The 15,312-nt window shown below is 40.3% G+C and overlaps 1 long non-coding RNA gene across 1 annotated transcript in view; it reads right to left on the minus strand.

Annotated features, from left to right (window-relative positions):
* Positions 1-1,005: 1,005 nt before the first annotated feature.
* LOC148115180 (uncharacterized) overlaps positions 1,006-15,312 on the minus strand; it is a 30,042-nt gene continuing 15,735 nt past the window's right edge. The window contains exons 2-3 of the long non-coding RNA XR_015732302.1: positions 6,486-6,684; positions 1,006-1,153 (exon numbers count right to left, since the gene is read on the minus strand). This is a non-coding gene — a long non-coding RNA (uncharacterized LOC148115180). The remainder of the gene's footprint in view (positions 1,154-6,485; positions 6,685-15,312) is intronic.

Consider the following 15,312-nt stretch of genomic DNA (forward strand, 5'->3'; position numbering starts at 1 on the left):
ACAATACTCCATCTGCCATCTTTTCAGTATTGACACCTGCCCTTACCGAAACTGCTGCTAAGAATTGGATTGTATCTGCCTGCATCCTATCCTATCCCATCCCATCCCAGCCCATCCCAGCCCAGCCCAGCCCAGCCCATCCTATCCATCTATCTACCTAGCCATGGTAATATAATAGGAATTCCATCTGATTTTTATATTTTTATATTGACCACACCCTGAAGATAACCCTAAAAACATAAACATTCAGATCAATGAGTTTAACATGGATGACCAGTGTTGGAAGAAATGTCCATCTGGGTTCAGTTCCAAGTGGGGAGAAAGACACTGGAAACATGGAGGCTGCTTGAAAGGATGATTTAATGGAGCAGAACCATTAAGCACATGGAGTGGAGAGTGAATGTTATTTATACCCTCTCTTGGGCCTTGCCCTAGAGTTTCCTGTTCCTGTGCAAGAAATGTATCCTATTGGTTGCTGTAAATTATAGCTGCTTCTGGTCTTTCCTTGGGGTGCCTGTGATTGGTAGATGGGTTTGCTTGTTCCTTAATGGTGGGAAATGTTATACCACTGACACATTTTAATTTTTATGTTTATGATTGTTTTGGAGGTCTGCAAATTCTAGTTTCTTCCCTTCCTCTGCCATTCACATTTTCTCTCTCTCTCTGTGTGTCTCTCTCTGTCTCTCTCTGTGTATCTCTCTCTCTCTGTCTCTCTCTCTGTCTGTCTCTCTGTCTCTCTTTCTCTCTCACACACACACACACACATATACAAATATGCAGTAAGTGCTGTTAAATATCTTGCCTGTTTCAAGATGGTTTTTCTCCTAATGGTGAAGATATGTCAGCTTGGAGGGTGAACAGGAGCATAATGATTTTTAATTGCATTCCTAATGATATGACAAAAGGCCTCTCCAAACTTACTTTACTGTCCCTGTAAAAGTTTTTCATTTAGTCTGAGGTTCTGTGAGACCAATAAAAGATGAATAATGGAACTTACCTTAAAGCTTTAGAAGGAAACTTTTTATTGCATTCAATAAACATGCATAATTGCTGAAATAAAATTCTTCATCAACTTTCCAATTAGCCAGAAAATAATTAACTTTATTGTTTTTGTACTATGCCTGGGAAGTTCTCGTCTCCATTAGATTTCTTTCTGAAAACAATTGAGAAAAAAATGCAACTGATCTTTTTTTTTTTTTAACCACATTCATTTTATTTACCATGTGACCAATGAAATGTGATGGACATGTATGGGAATGAAATCTGAAAAATAAATTTTGCAATAATATATAATATGGGATTCTTCCCTCCCCCACCAAGCAACATAATTTTATTTACCGATTTATTTTATTATACAGTACATGTCATATTTTATTGACCCAAATCTGACTCAAAAGATTGTGCAGACTATGAATCTGCAGGAAAGCAGATGTTTATGGGATAAGTACATTTTAATATGTTTTTCTATACTTTCTCCTCTTCTCCAAAATATGTAGGTGCAAATACAGAATCCCTCGAAGTTAACAGAGATGTAAATTCTGTTAAGAAATCAATAAGGTTTACTTCCTCTTAAGAGGATTTAAGAGTCAGCCTCCAAGTATTCCATTAAAAAGCCAAACATAATGCTCCTTTATTATTTCTGTCATCTCCTAACTGGCCTTAAAAAAAATAAAACAAGGCAGTTTGACGTGTCCAATAGACTTCTATTTCTTCCTTCTATCTTTCCAAAATCTGAATACTGTTTCTATGGAATTTTCAGTCCTTCCCAGACAGATTTTTTTTTAAAAAAGACTCAAAGCAAGTGATAAATGACTGCAACTATAATAGAAAACAGTTTGGACAACAGATTTTTATTTTTAAAAAGAAAAATATCCATTTTTCAACTTCAGAATTAACAGGACAGAAACCTCTGTCATGTCTATGTGCAAGGAAGGAAGGTACACACCATGTTTTGCGAAGGGAATTTTATTAAGGACTAGATGACCCTGTGACCCCTTGGGTCATTCTTTGGGAGAAAGGTAGTTCAATCTGATGTGACCAGAATGAATATTAAATTTTAATCTGACCATATATTTTGTACCTCAATGCTGGATGGTACCATGATTAATCAAGAAATATATATATATATTGCTGCCAGAAAGAAAAAAGCCCAGAATCGTGTGGATGTGATTCCACTGAGCTAGGGCTGCAGAAAAACCTTGGTTATGTAGGAAAAACCTGGCTAGAGGAAAAACACACATAAATCCTACGAAGAAGTAAGAAAATAGATATTGTACCTTTACAGGGAGGATACATGAGATGTGGGTGTGGCTTACTGATGATGGCTAACGAGCCAGAAATAGATCTATATAAGTCTCTCACCTGGCAGCAAGAACTTGCTGGCTGCCAGAAAGAAAAAAGCCCAGAATCAAGTGGATGTGATTCCACTGAGCTAGCCAGGTTACGTAGGAAAAACCTGGATAGAGGAAAACACACACACACACACAGACACACACACACACACACGTGTGTGTGTGTGTGTGTGTGTGTGTGTGTGTGTGTGTTTTCTGAGGTTTTCGTGGGTGTTTGTATGTAGGTCTTTGGTTATTCGGGTTTTCTCCCGCATAAAATTGGAAGTGTCTTGGCAACGTTCCTAGAAGCACGAAGCCGAAAACACCAGCCTGAAGATGACGAATGAGACTTCGTCGAAACGTCGCCAAGACACTTCCAATTTTACACAGGAGAAAACCCGAATAACCAAAGACCTACACAAACAAACACACACACACACACACACACACACACACACACACACACACACAAAATAAATAGAAAATTGATTGTAGTGACCCTCATTTTTTTCTTTTTATGTCCCCAAATCCATTGCTTTGAGGTGGGGTCGGGGCAACTGAATGGAGGTGAGCTGTTGTGGTCCGCCAGCAGCCTGCAGAGCTGGCAGCGGAATCAGACATTGAGGAGGCTGGGGAGGACAATGGGCCAGTCCTGGAGTTAGGGGAAGGCCCTGATGAGGGCTCTGCGTCAGAGGCAGAGATGGGGCAAGGGCCATCTGGGAGCGATGTGCGGACTCCGGAGCCTCCAGAGGTGAATAACAGAGAGGTAGAGGAACAGAAGGAGCCTGTTCCTAGTGCACGCATGTGGAACTGCCAGAAGACAAGAGCAGCTAAAGCAAAAAGGATGACTTGGGAGTAAGGCCAGGAGATGATTGGCCCCTCTGAGAAGGCTTAAAAGAGCAGCAACGGCTCTTGGGATCTTTGTAAGAAAGAAACATTGCTACATTTGTTTCTCGTCTCACTACATTTGTTTCTTGTCGGCGTCTCTTGCTTCTGATCTTTTGCCAAGAAAAGCCTTTGGCAGGGTGCCAAAGTAGACAAAGGTTGGTGATAAGGCCGAATAAATGTTTATGAAGAATTTGTTTTGGACTTAATTTGGACCAAGCTGAGAATGAAGTAATTCTCAGCTGTTCTAATAAAATACATTTGTTTAGGACTGATTGTGTCTGGTAATAACTACTTGGGCCTAGGTCACAACATGAACATTTACTGGCTGGATGCCCTTCCTGATGCCTATGTGAAGTTCACAGCAGATATATTTTCTTTGTGCTCTGATAGACAAACATCTGCTACTGCCTAGGATTGAACTCTCAACCTTCAGAGTGTGGCCCTCAATAATAAGTAAATATTTATTAATCTAAGCAGATAAACCGAATGACCAAGGGCGGGCAAAAAAATCAGTGCGAGGGAGCGACTTCCGACTTCCTGCTGGCTTCCCCATTGAATTTGCTTGTGGGAAGCTTGCAGAGAGTGTTGGAAATCATCATCACATGACTGAGGGGAACATTGCAATGGGCACAATTTTGCAAAAAAAACCCCAAAAAAACAAAACCCAAAACCTTCCCTGAATATTGTGGAAATTTCAATGCCGCAGGAATAATGAGTCCTGGATTTTTTAATGCATTGTTTAAATTAGTAGATTTTAGGTTTTTTAATTCAAAAATTGTTGCAGTAGAATGCATTGTTTGGACTAACTTGTGACTACCAACAAATAGTTAAATACAATCTGTTTTTTAAAACTTTGGTAGTATATAGATAGATAGAAAGCAGAGAGAGAGACAGAGCAGCATAGGAAGACAGAGTAGCCTGCAACCACAGCAATACATGCACACATACACACACACAAGCACACACATATAGCAAAGCTTCTGAATTATGATAATTGCCTTCCATTTGCTCTGAGACAATGGACTGGCTACAACCAACCTGCAGGTTGTAATCTGTATAACTAAAGGTTTTATGAGGTAAGAATGCAATGATACTTGTAGAACAGAGCACTGATATTATCACTAAGTGTACCTCCAAGCAGATTCCAGGGTATGATAGATGAACCTAGCACAAAGCAAAAGCTAGTGACCCATGAATGGTTGCCCTCAAGGACACTACGTCTGTAATTCTTAATGTCAAACCATTGCTTGTTTCAATATTGAACCTATTGAGTGCACCCGGTAGCAAAGGTAGACTGTGGAAAACCTTTTAAAAAAATAACACTGGTCTATTTTGGAGGGGGAGTGGGGGGGAACTGGTGATGATAGGAGCAATAACTCCCTGGTCCTTTTTCTAAAGGAGTTGCCTGAATTCATCGTTTCTCAAACAGCTCTGTAACTGCAGCCATATGTTTATATAGAATGACTCCATAAATGAAATTCAAAACAATGGCAGACTATACACAGTAACTTTTGTCACTGTGACAGTATATAAACTACTATGCACACATACATACATATACAAGAAAGCCAGCAGGAGATGGTCTACACAGCAGCTGTTACTAACTAACTGTGTGGACAGGACTGGGATCTTTTATGCCTTATTATGTCTTTAATGATGCCATCTGGAGAAGCTCACTATCAGCAAATATGTTGTGTCCATATTGGAGTAATAACCCTTTATAATCTAGAGTGCAAAAAGGAGAAGAAGAACATTAGGAGATCTGTGCGGGATGTGATCAAGGCAAGACTTTGTATTCTCGGTGTAGCAATTAGGTAGTATTATGTCTATCAAAGACTACAAATATCCTGTGGCTGGTATTTTTCAGCAACTTGTAGTGAGAGACATACCACTGCATGTAAATTAAGTCTGTCAGGTTTCAGGTTTCTCCAATTTTTCCCAACTTTATTCCCAAATCTTGATTTCTGCCACTTGGTGACTTGTTTTTTTTTAAAAAAAGAAATCTGCACGGGCACTGGCATGCATTTTCGTGTTTATCTCTTTTAATATACTGGCAATAAGAGTTTCTTCTCACAGCAATAATTTGAAGAGCCTTTTGCTGCTATTTTTATTTAATCATTAAACATAGAGTGCTACCTTAATTTTGGGGGCAATAGGAGTTGCGATACCACTCATTCTTACATGAATTTAACTGGACTTATTTCTGAGTCATTTAAAGGAGCAATTTTGAACAATATACACCTTTTGTAGTCAAGCTGACAGAATGAAGGATTATGACTATTTGAAGCAGAAGACCTGCTCAATCTTTTGGCCGCCCATATGCCATAAATAGGCCTTGAGTCTTTTGGCAGATGCTATGATGTCGATATTCTGATCCTGAAGTTCCAGAAGGCCTTCCTTGCAATACAGTGTATAGCAGATGACCAGGCTGCCAAGGAGGGATCAAACACGGTCATCGGTCTCGAGTCCCTTCATGCCCACATGAGATCTAACTCCAGCCAATTTGAGTTCCATTGACTGTTATCTACCACCTATTTGCTTTGACCATTAGTAGTTCAGATTCTTGTAGAGAGCTTTAGCATACAACAAACCTACATATTCATTTGAATTGCCCGGATTCCTAATTGTCACCATGCAAGGAAATGCTCTTTTAAAGCTAATACTTTTGGGGAATAATGTTGCCCTGTCGCAAGTCATCACTAGGTCAAGTGACATATGGAGAACAAACTGAAATTAAATGTTCTGTTCTGCATCAAACTGGACTTCTTCAGAAAGAACATATGTGCCATATTGGGAGAGCTCCTTGTGCCCAACTGATATTGGATTTGTGTTTATTGTGGTGAGAAGCAGGTTTGCATAATTAGTTTGGCAACTAATTTGGTGACACTTCCTGTGCCTTCTTAGTAGCTGCTATGCACAACTTAGCTGTAGTCTCTCAAAAATATATGTGACACCTCAGGCTTAAGGGAATGCAAATCTGTCAAGCTTAGCTTTTTCCTCCTTTTTTTCATTTGTACCTCTCTACCATTTTCATATTCACTTGTGAATGGTATACATTTTTGTGAACATGTTTCCAAATATTCATTTTACTGCAATTTTGTCAAATGGCCAGTTTTGTAAACTACTTTTCCCTTGTATAATCCATCATGATTTATTCATTTTGTGAATATGTGTCCTTCAGTGTACCTCTTTCTGAGGTCTCATTCAAACGATCAGATTAAAAGAACTAAATTTCTGCCCCAGTTGTGAAACGTCAAATATACTCACCCTCAAAACACTTTGCATATGCAGCAAGAACTTTGCCATTGCTGTTTAGGTACTTGTGAATAACGAAATAAAGTGCAGAGTTATTTAGTTCAGTGAGCAACAGCTTGGTTAAGTCTCATTGGAAACAGTGCATCAATGACTTCCATTGGCTGTGTGGGTGTAACTGATGATGAAATTTAAGTGGGACCAAAGTTTTCCACTGAAATGAAAGGGGAGGAAAAAAGGTTACTGCATGCATCTAGAATAGATTAATAAGAAACAATGAGGAATGGATCTGCTTTTGAGCAGCACTTGACCTCTGAAAATCCAATCCAGCATCACTGCAGATGCATTAGGAAAGATCATAGAACAGTTGACTGCCCACAAAACTGCTACTTTGAAGAATTCCAGGCTTTTGCTGGCAAGATAAAAGTATTTTGAATCAAATCCCATTCCTATTAATTCAGAAGTTAATATTGATATTCAAATTTATCCCAGGTAAACTGGATTGGATTGTGCAATGCTTCAGAGCAGTGGTAAATCCAAATTTTTTTACTACCAATTCTGTGGGCATGGCTTGGTGGACATGGTGTGGCTTGGTGGGTGTGGCAGGGGAAGGATACTGCAAAATCTCCATTTCCATCCTGCTCCAGGGGAAGGATACTGCAAAATCTCCATTCCCATCCCACTCGGGCCACCCAGAGGTGGTATTTGCCAGTTCTCCAAACTACTCAAAATTTCCGCTATCGGTTCGCCGAACTGCTCAAAATTTCTGCTACCAGTTCTCCAGAACCTGCCAGAACTTGCTGGATTTCACCCCCGCTTCAGAGGGTATTTGTGCTTCAAGAAAAGGTTCCTCTGAAGCACTTTCCCCAGAAATAGAAGCATTCATGATTTTCATGATTCTGAAAATAAAGCTAAGTTCTGCAACCTCCTCTAATAGTTCAAGGAGCTACAAACGGTTCCCAACCATGGAAGACAGTTTCTTCTGGCTATTAAGAGATACCAGCTGAGGCTGTGGAATGATACCCAGTGCCTCAATGAGGTACATTGTGTAATTTCTGCATCATCTCCACAATGTGAAGTGCCTTGAGAGATGAATCACAGCCACTTTATACACATCCTTAATGGCACAAATCTCTGAATATGCATGCACATTCTGAAATACAAAACATTTTCTACATCCTCTGTTGAGCTCTCAAGGGTAAAATAATTTTAGAGGATTAAAGATTCAAGATTTTAAAGATTCATATTCACCTCAGAGTATAGCAAATCATGGAGGTCATGCTTCCATTGTTCTTTTTTATTTGACAGGAACTTTTCATTTCCTCTAAATAAGTAAGCATCAAATTTCTTAGAATACCTAGTCAATGTCCTCCTTTACTATAATGTACACTTTAGCAGTTTAAACTGGATTTAAAAAGAGGTTTTGTAAAGGAAGGAGAAGAGGCGTCTCAGAATACTAAATGTTCCTGAAATAGTATATTAATAATGCACTAATTCATCCCATCCAGAAAACCAATAAACAAAGATACAAGCAAAATTACATCTGCAGCAGATCATTCAGCCATACATTTATATTAATTTGCAAAGATAACCTTCATCTTTTCTTTCAACTTTTCTCAGTTGAAGAAATCAGCACTTCTGGCTAATTGTTAAAAATGCTTTATAGATTTTAGCTCAGAATTATCTTTAAAAACCATATATTCCAAAGAAGCTCTTTCAAATATTAATTATTTTTGAATTAGTAACTATCAATGGAATAAATAAATACATCAGTAAACTTATTGGCAGCGAAAAGTATTTAGAAATGGGGAAAAAATGGTATTGAAGTAAATCTGGTTTGAATCTTCCAGGCAATTGAGTCATAGACTGAAGGACAAATCATATCTATGTAAATACTGCTAACATTTTAAGAAGGTCTAATGACGTGATGGCAAACCTATGGCACGCATGCCAGAGGTGGCACATAGAACCCTCTCTCTAGGCACGTGCACCATCACCCACAGCCCAGCTCCATCACGTTTCTCACCGTCATTTGTGGGACTAAAAAAGCTGCACGAAACAGCCTTCCTCACGGTACATTTGCTGTTACTGCCTTGAGCAGCAGCATAGTGAAATTTAGCCTGCTTCCCAATGGGGGAGACGGGGTCCCCTTCTCCTCCTCCTAGAGCCCGTGACAATGCGGAGCCAAAATACAACCCTGCGGCATCTCGACTCACACTCATCTCTGGGATGGCTTTTCTGGCAGAGCTGCCTGTGTTGGGATGCCCTGTGTCCAGTGGTGGGTTGCCCCTGGTTTCACTGTACAGCAAATGTACCACGAAGGCAGAAGGCTGTTTCGCAAGGCTTTTTTAGTCCCACAAATGACAGCAAGAAACACGATGGAGCTGGGCTTGTGACCCCTCCCCCAGCGGAAAAGGAGAGGGAGGGAGGGAAAGAGAGAGAGAAACAAAGAGATAGAGAGAGAGAAAGAGAAAGAGAAAGAGAGGGAAGGAGGGAAAGAGAGAGAAAGAGGGAGGGCTGGGGGAAAGAGAGAGAAAGAGGGAGGTGTGGGGGAAAGAGAGAAAGGGAAAGAGAAAGAGAGAGAGAGAGAGAGAAAGAGGGGAGGGAGAGAGGGAGAGAGAGAAAAAGGAAGGGGGAAAGAGAGGGGGAAGAGAAAGAGAGAGAGAGAGAGAGAGAGGGAGGGTGGGAAAGTGAGAGAAGAAGAGAGAGGGGAAGAGAAAGAGAGAGGGGAGGGAGGGAAATAGAGAGAAAGAGGGAGGGATGGGGAAGAGAGAAAGGGGGGAAAAGAAAGATAGGGGAGAAGAGAAAGAGAGAGAAATGGAAGGAGGGTGGGAAAGTGAGAGAAGGACAGGGGGAAGAGAAAGAAAGAGAAAGAGAGAGGGAGGGAGGGAAAGAGAGAAAGAGGGAGGAAGAGGGGAAAGAGAGAGAGAGAGAAAGGGAGGGAGGGTGGGAAAGTGAGAGGAGAGAGAGAAGGGGAAGAGAAAGAGAGGGGGAGAGAAACGGGGAAAGAGAGAAATGATATTACAAAAATTTTACTTTTGTATTGTTGCTAAACAAAATATTTCAAAAGCAGAAAAAAGGGAGGCATAAAAGCGCATTTATCATGTTTTTCTTGAAGCAATTGAAGCTGCCTTGATTATCATTATTTTAGGTAGTAAATTAATTCAGGTTAATTGACATGTCAGCACTTTGCGATAAATAAGTGGGTTTTGGGTTGCAGTTTGGGCACTTGATGCTGAAAAGGTTCGCCACCACTGGTCTAGTGTATTTCAATGTGGAAAAATAAAATAAAACCAAAAGGAAAAAAGAATCGGTAGCTATCCCTAATGTTTCTAGTGAACAATAGAGGACCAATGGGGAATAATGATTAAGCTGTTAGACAAAGAGAAGGCAGATTCAAGTTTCACCCTCAGCCATACAATCTCATGGGTTACTTTAGTTCAGTCAACAATAGCGTCACCAAGGGAGGTCAAAAGCCACAAGACAATGGGTGTGATTTGCAAAACATGTATGTGAAGTCAGCATATATACAAAAGGAATGTCCTGCCTACTATCTTGCAAATGTTGAGCCCTAAGAATGCTGGGAGGAAGGAAGGAAGGAAGGAAGGGAGGGAGGGAGGGAGGGAGGGAGGGAGGGAGGAAGGAAGGAAGGAAGGAAGGTAGTTTGGCCTGGGAACAAATGGGTGAGTTCCACATTGGAGGTGGCTGCTAGATTGATGGCAGAATCCCACTCCCTCCTCTTGCTCTATGCTTTCCACCCATTCATCTTTTTGATTGTTATATTGATGTATTTATTCCCATTGTGTTCCTTTTATTATTTTATGATTCTATTATTTTACTTCTGTTTTCATTTTTCTTCCTTTTTATTATTGCAAACTATCTAGAGTAGATAGGCAGCAAATACATTTAACAAATAAATTTAATCCCCTATGAAAAGCATTTCAGCACTTAGACTTATATAACACTTCACGGTGTTTTTATAGCACTCTCTAAGCGGTTTACAGAGTCAGCATTTTAATTCACCCTGAAAAGGATTTTTTCCTACAAAAGTATTGTTTAACCCTAGGAACAATGCAAGCAGCAGATACATACTGCCATGATCTTCCATGGATAAAAGCAAGAAATGAAAAGGGCTAAGAAAGAACTTAGTAACTACCCACTCTCCCAAATATAAATGAAGCAATGAGACTGAAAGAAATGGATTTTTTATCTCTTGACTGCCCATCCCTTATTATTATGGCAGATTGCTTTTCTTCTCTTTGTCTCACCCATTCAAAGAAATATAGTTGATGTTTCGGGAATAAAGGGAGACAACAAATGAGATGGAAAATGCTCTTACCCATAATAGTGTTATAGTAATAACACTTGAGAACCAAGAAAGAGTTTAACAGTCCTGACAAGGTAATAGAATTATTTATTTTCTATTTTTAAAGGAATATTGAGAAATTCCAAATAATCGCCATAAAAGAAGGGAGAATTAGAGGAACTTCTGGTTTGATCTATGAAAGGCTGGCTATTACTTTTCTCCCTTAACTTTCTGGTGAATAAAAATATGTTAATTTTTTTTTTCTATAAGGCCTTTGTTTGTTTGCTTGTTTCCTCTGTATTAAACTTCGTTATCCCACAATGATACATCCTAGAATGAAACTATACGGATAGCCACAACAGACGCTTAATACATTTATGGAGGAAAGAAAACTCTCAAAAAATGGAAAAGAAACCATTTGGGGGCATTGGATCAGACCATAGTAAGATCGTCCTATAGTATTATCAGATGTTACATTCAGAGTATGATATATGTTGATCACAAGTAATAGTTTTGGGGATGTGTAATTTCAGGTCTGCTTTGAATTCTTGTGGCTGAAATGCCAGTGACCCCATTAGAGTTGCACATGTCAATACAAGATATTTTGTTGCATCCATCTCCAAATCAGTGGTGAGTTGTTCCCAGTTCGGTCTGGTTGTTGTGAACCGGTAGTAACAGTGGCAGGAGGCTCCGCCCCTTGCCCCGACATCATCATGAACAATCTGCGCATGCACAGAAGTGTGTGCATGTGTGAGCAAAGCAAACACGCATGTGCATGCGTGCGCTCCCATTGCAAACTGGTAGCGGAGGTAAGTAGAACCCACCCCTGCTCCAAATGCTGTTGGGCATTTCCCCCCACTACAATATAAATTGAGGAAAGTGTGGAGAACCTATTCATCTATGCAGGGTGAGGACCGTTCATATTTTCCCTTGGTTTCAGTTTCCCTTTGTTGTGTTTAACATTTGTTGTGGCTGTTTTAAGGTTTACTGTATAATTTTCTCTGTGTTTCCCATCGCAAAATGAGAGGAAATTATAATATACATAAAACCAGAATTGTCCCTAGGGATAGTATTGGATTGTATCCAATTCCTGTGTCATTTTACAATGAAACAATTTCAGTGTTGTTTAACACAATATTTTAATAAAGAGCAAGCACTTTGATGGCATTATCAGCCTCTTATGCTATCTATTTATGTAGGTAAGAGACATACCTACCTACATAAATAAATAAAGTACATAAATAATTGTCCAATCAAAGCTAACAGATAAAATAACAAAAATTAAGTAGCAGCTAAAATTAAACAGAAACAGAAAAATCTAGATGCAACATGATACATTTACCAATCACCAAAATAGTTGACATTTTAACTATAAAATTTCAAATCAATAAACCTAGCAATCTAATTTTACTAGTAAGGTTTACAACAAAACAGCTCCCTATATCTAACTATACCAGGGGTCAACAACCTTAAACACTCAAAGAGCCACAAAGGTCCTAACCAGAAGCCCCCGTTCAATTCTGGAGATGACCGGAAGTCTGGTTCCCCCACCATAGAGTCTTCTCCTAGCATGGTGTCCTTTTTCCTCTACCTGTCCTAACCGAAATCCCTATCAATTGTGGAGCCAACTGGCAACAGGGAGCCGCAGCAGAGGGATGAAAGAGCCACATGCAGCTCCAGAGCCACGAGTTGCTGACCCCTGAACTATACAAACCATCATTCACCATGTTCACAAGTAAATGAGCAATCTGTTTGCTTTCTTGATAGTTTCCCCACTTTTTCTTAAATACTTAAGAAAGTTATAAAAACTTATTTAAGAAAGCAGATACGGGAAGCCAGAGTAGAAGGGGAAGAACATTCAACGAACAACAAAACAGCTCCCAACTATCTAACTTTAAAAACATAATTTTCATCACTTGCTCCCACGTGCTTCCAGCAATCTGTTTGCTTTATTAAATATTTTTCACACCTTTCTTAAGTACTCCTTGTAAACTCACTCAGAGCAAAGGGAAGTGAAGCAGCAAACAAATGCAGACTAGGTTTCCTTCATATGGTTGTAAACAGAATGTTAAGCCTCCCTTTAAGCTTCCAGCAATATGAAAAATAGATGCTCTTGAGAGGGCGGTCATTTTAAATAGTCATGGAGCCAATGAGGCTCAGTGTTTTGTATCTTGGGTCCTACTCAATCACTCTATGAAAGAATTTGTGCCTCACTGTGAGAGAAACAAATGCTCACTTCTTCCGAGAAGAAAATAGATATGTTTACAAGCATTCTATTCTATTTATCAGTTATATGTATTTCTAAGGACATAATAGTACTTTATGCTTTGCAATGCTTTGACAATAAATTGTATTGCTATCATTATTAACATGGTAAATGAGAGCTAACTGTAGCCAAAGCAATATCTGATTCTGTACAAACAGGTTTTTCCCAGTTCCAATTGAAGAAATGCATCTAAGTAAACATTGTTAATCATTACAAAATCATAACCATTGCTTTATTGGGCTTCTGTGCCCAGCTTATTCAGAGTGCTCTAAGTTTGGACTTTAGGAAACATGAAGCTAAGATGAAGCTTGACTCAAAACTCTCTCTATATAGAGAGAGGGGGGGAGAGGGGGGATCTGTATTGATTCATCAACCACCTCCAGTGTTATACTCCACATTGGGGCTCCAGGGCAATTGGCAGAGCCAGGTCATCAGGCTCTTACAGAAGATCAGGATGGTGGGAGGCAATGATCCCAGTGTTGTGGTCCGCCAGCAGCCTGCAGACCTGGCAGTGAAGTCAGACAGTGAGGAGGCTGGGGAGGAACATGGGCCAGTCCTGGAGTCAGGGGAAGGCCCGGACAAGGGCTCTGTGTCGGAGGCAGAGATGGGGCCAGGGCCATCTGGGAGCAATGCACGGACTCCGGAGCCTCCAGACAGCAGAGAGGCAGAGGAACAGGAGGAGCCCGTTCCTAGTGCATGCATGCAAAGAGCTGCCAGAAGGCAACAACAGCTGAAGAAAAAAGGACAACTCGGGAGTAAGGCCAGAAGATGATTGGTCACTCCCATAAAGCTTAAAAGAGCAGCAACGAGCCGTTGGGTTCTTTGTAGAAAAGCAACATTGATTCCCGTGCTTCTTGTCAGCGTCTCTTGAACTTTGTGGGGTTTTTGCCAAGAAAAGCCTTTGGCAGTTTTCCAAAGACATCAAAGGTTGGTGATAAGGCCGACGGACTGGTTATTAAGAATTTTGTTTTGGACTAAACTGAGAATGAATTGATTCTCAGCTGTTTTAATAAAATAAGTTTGTTGAGGATTGAATTGTGTTTGGTAATCACTACTTGGGCCTTGGTCACAACACCTACCTCATGTGCTGCCTCCCTCACACACATGCACGTACAACAAGAGTTCTACAGGTGTTTATTTAAAACTCCCCCAAACAGGTCTTCAGAAAGCATCCCCATTGTGCAGGTTGGATTTTGAGCTTGGCAGGGTAAGATTGCCTCCTTGCAAATAATCTATCTGACAGGCATTGTGCCTGTCTCCTCTCTGCCTTAGTATCCTTGGATCGGAAGGAGGTGTGGACTTCACCTCCTTCTTGTCACTAGGAGGCAGCTGCTCCCAGTCATTGCCTGGAGCCTCCTGGCCAACTCGCTGCACCTGTGGATCGCCTTGCTCACCCTCAACCTGTAGCTTGCCCAATCGACCCAGCTGAGGCTGCTCCATCAAGCTAACACTCAGAGCCCAGTCCAGGCCATCGCTTGGTCCCATGCCTTCCTCTGCTGACTTAAACTCCTCCTCCTCCTCTGAACTCACATCCGGAGACAGGTCTGGGGGCAAATCCATGACACCTCTGGGGATAAGATTTGCAGTGCCGAAGAGAAGGTTAGGGATAAATCATCAGGGAGAAAATCTTATGTGGTTGCTAAAGATACGGTTGGTAACCATACATACAAACCCTTTTTTCCAGTGGTGAAATTCAATTTTCTTTAACAACCAGTTCTGTGGGCGTGGCTTGGAGGGCATGGCAGGGGAAGGATACTGCAAAATCTCCATTCCCACCCCACTCCAGAGGAAGGATATTGCAAAATCTCCATTCCCACCCCACTCTGGGGCCAGCCAGAGGTGGTACTTGCTGGTTTTCCGAACTACTCAAAATTTCTGCTACCGGTTCTCCAGAACCTGTCAGGACCTGCTGAATTTCACCCCTGCTTTTCTCTCACATATACTGTAACTTTCTTTGTTAAGTTCTCATTAGACATATTCTTATTGATGTATCTGCTTTATCTACTTTACATAGTTCCCATATGAAATGAACTGTATAAAATTCTTACCCATCTCTATCCAAAAATGAGTTAACAACAAATTTAAATACTACTTTAAGAAAACTGATAATATAGTAATTACTAAACTATCAATGACTTGTTTAATTGGTTTGAACATGTAGATGAGATAATTAATGAGAGAAGCTAAAATCTTTTTGTTATACCAACTTTTTTTAAGAGATGAGGAGGAACATTTCTTTAATAATGATTCTCCTATGAAGATTCTGATAC

The sequence above is a fragment of the Pantherophis guttatus genome, chromosome 2, assembly GCF_059756535.1.
Source record: "Pantherophis guttatus breed Tessera chromosome 2, ASM5975653v1, whole genome shotgun sequence".
In the NCBI taxonomy this organism is placed as follows: Eukaryota; Metazoa; Chordata; class Lepidosauria; order Squamata; family Colubridae; genus Pantherophis; species Pantherophis guttatus.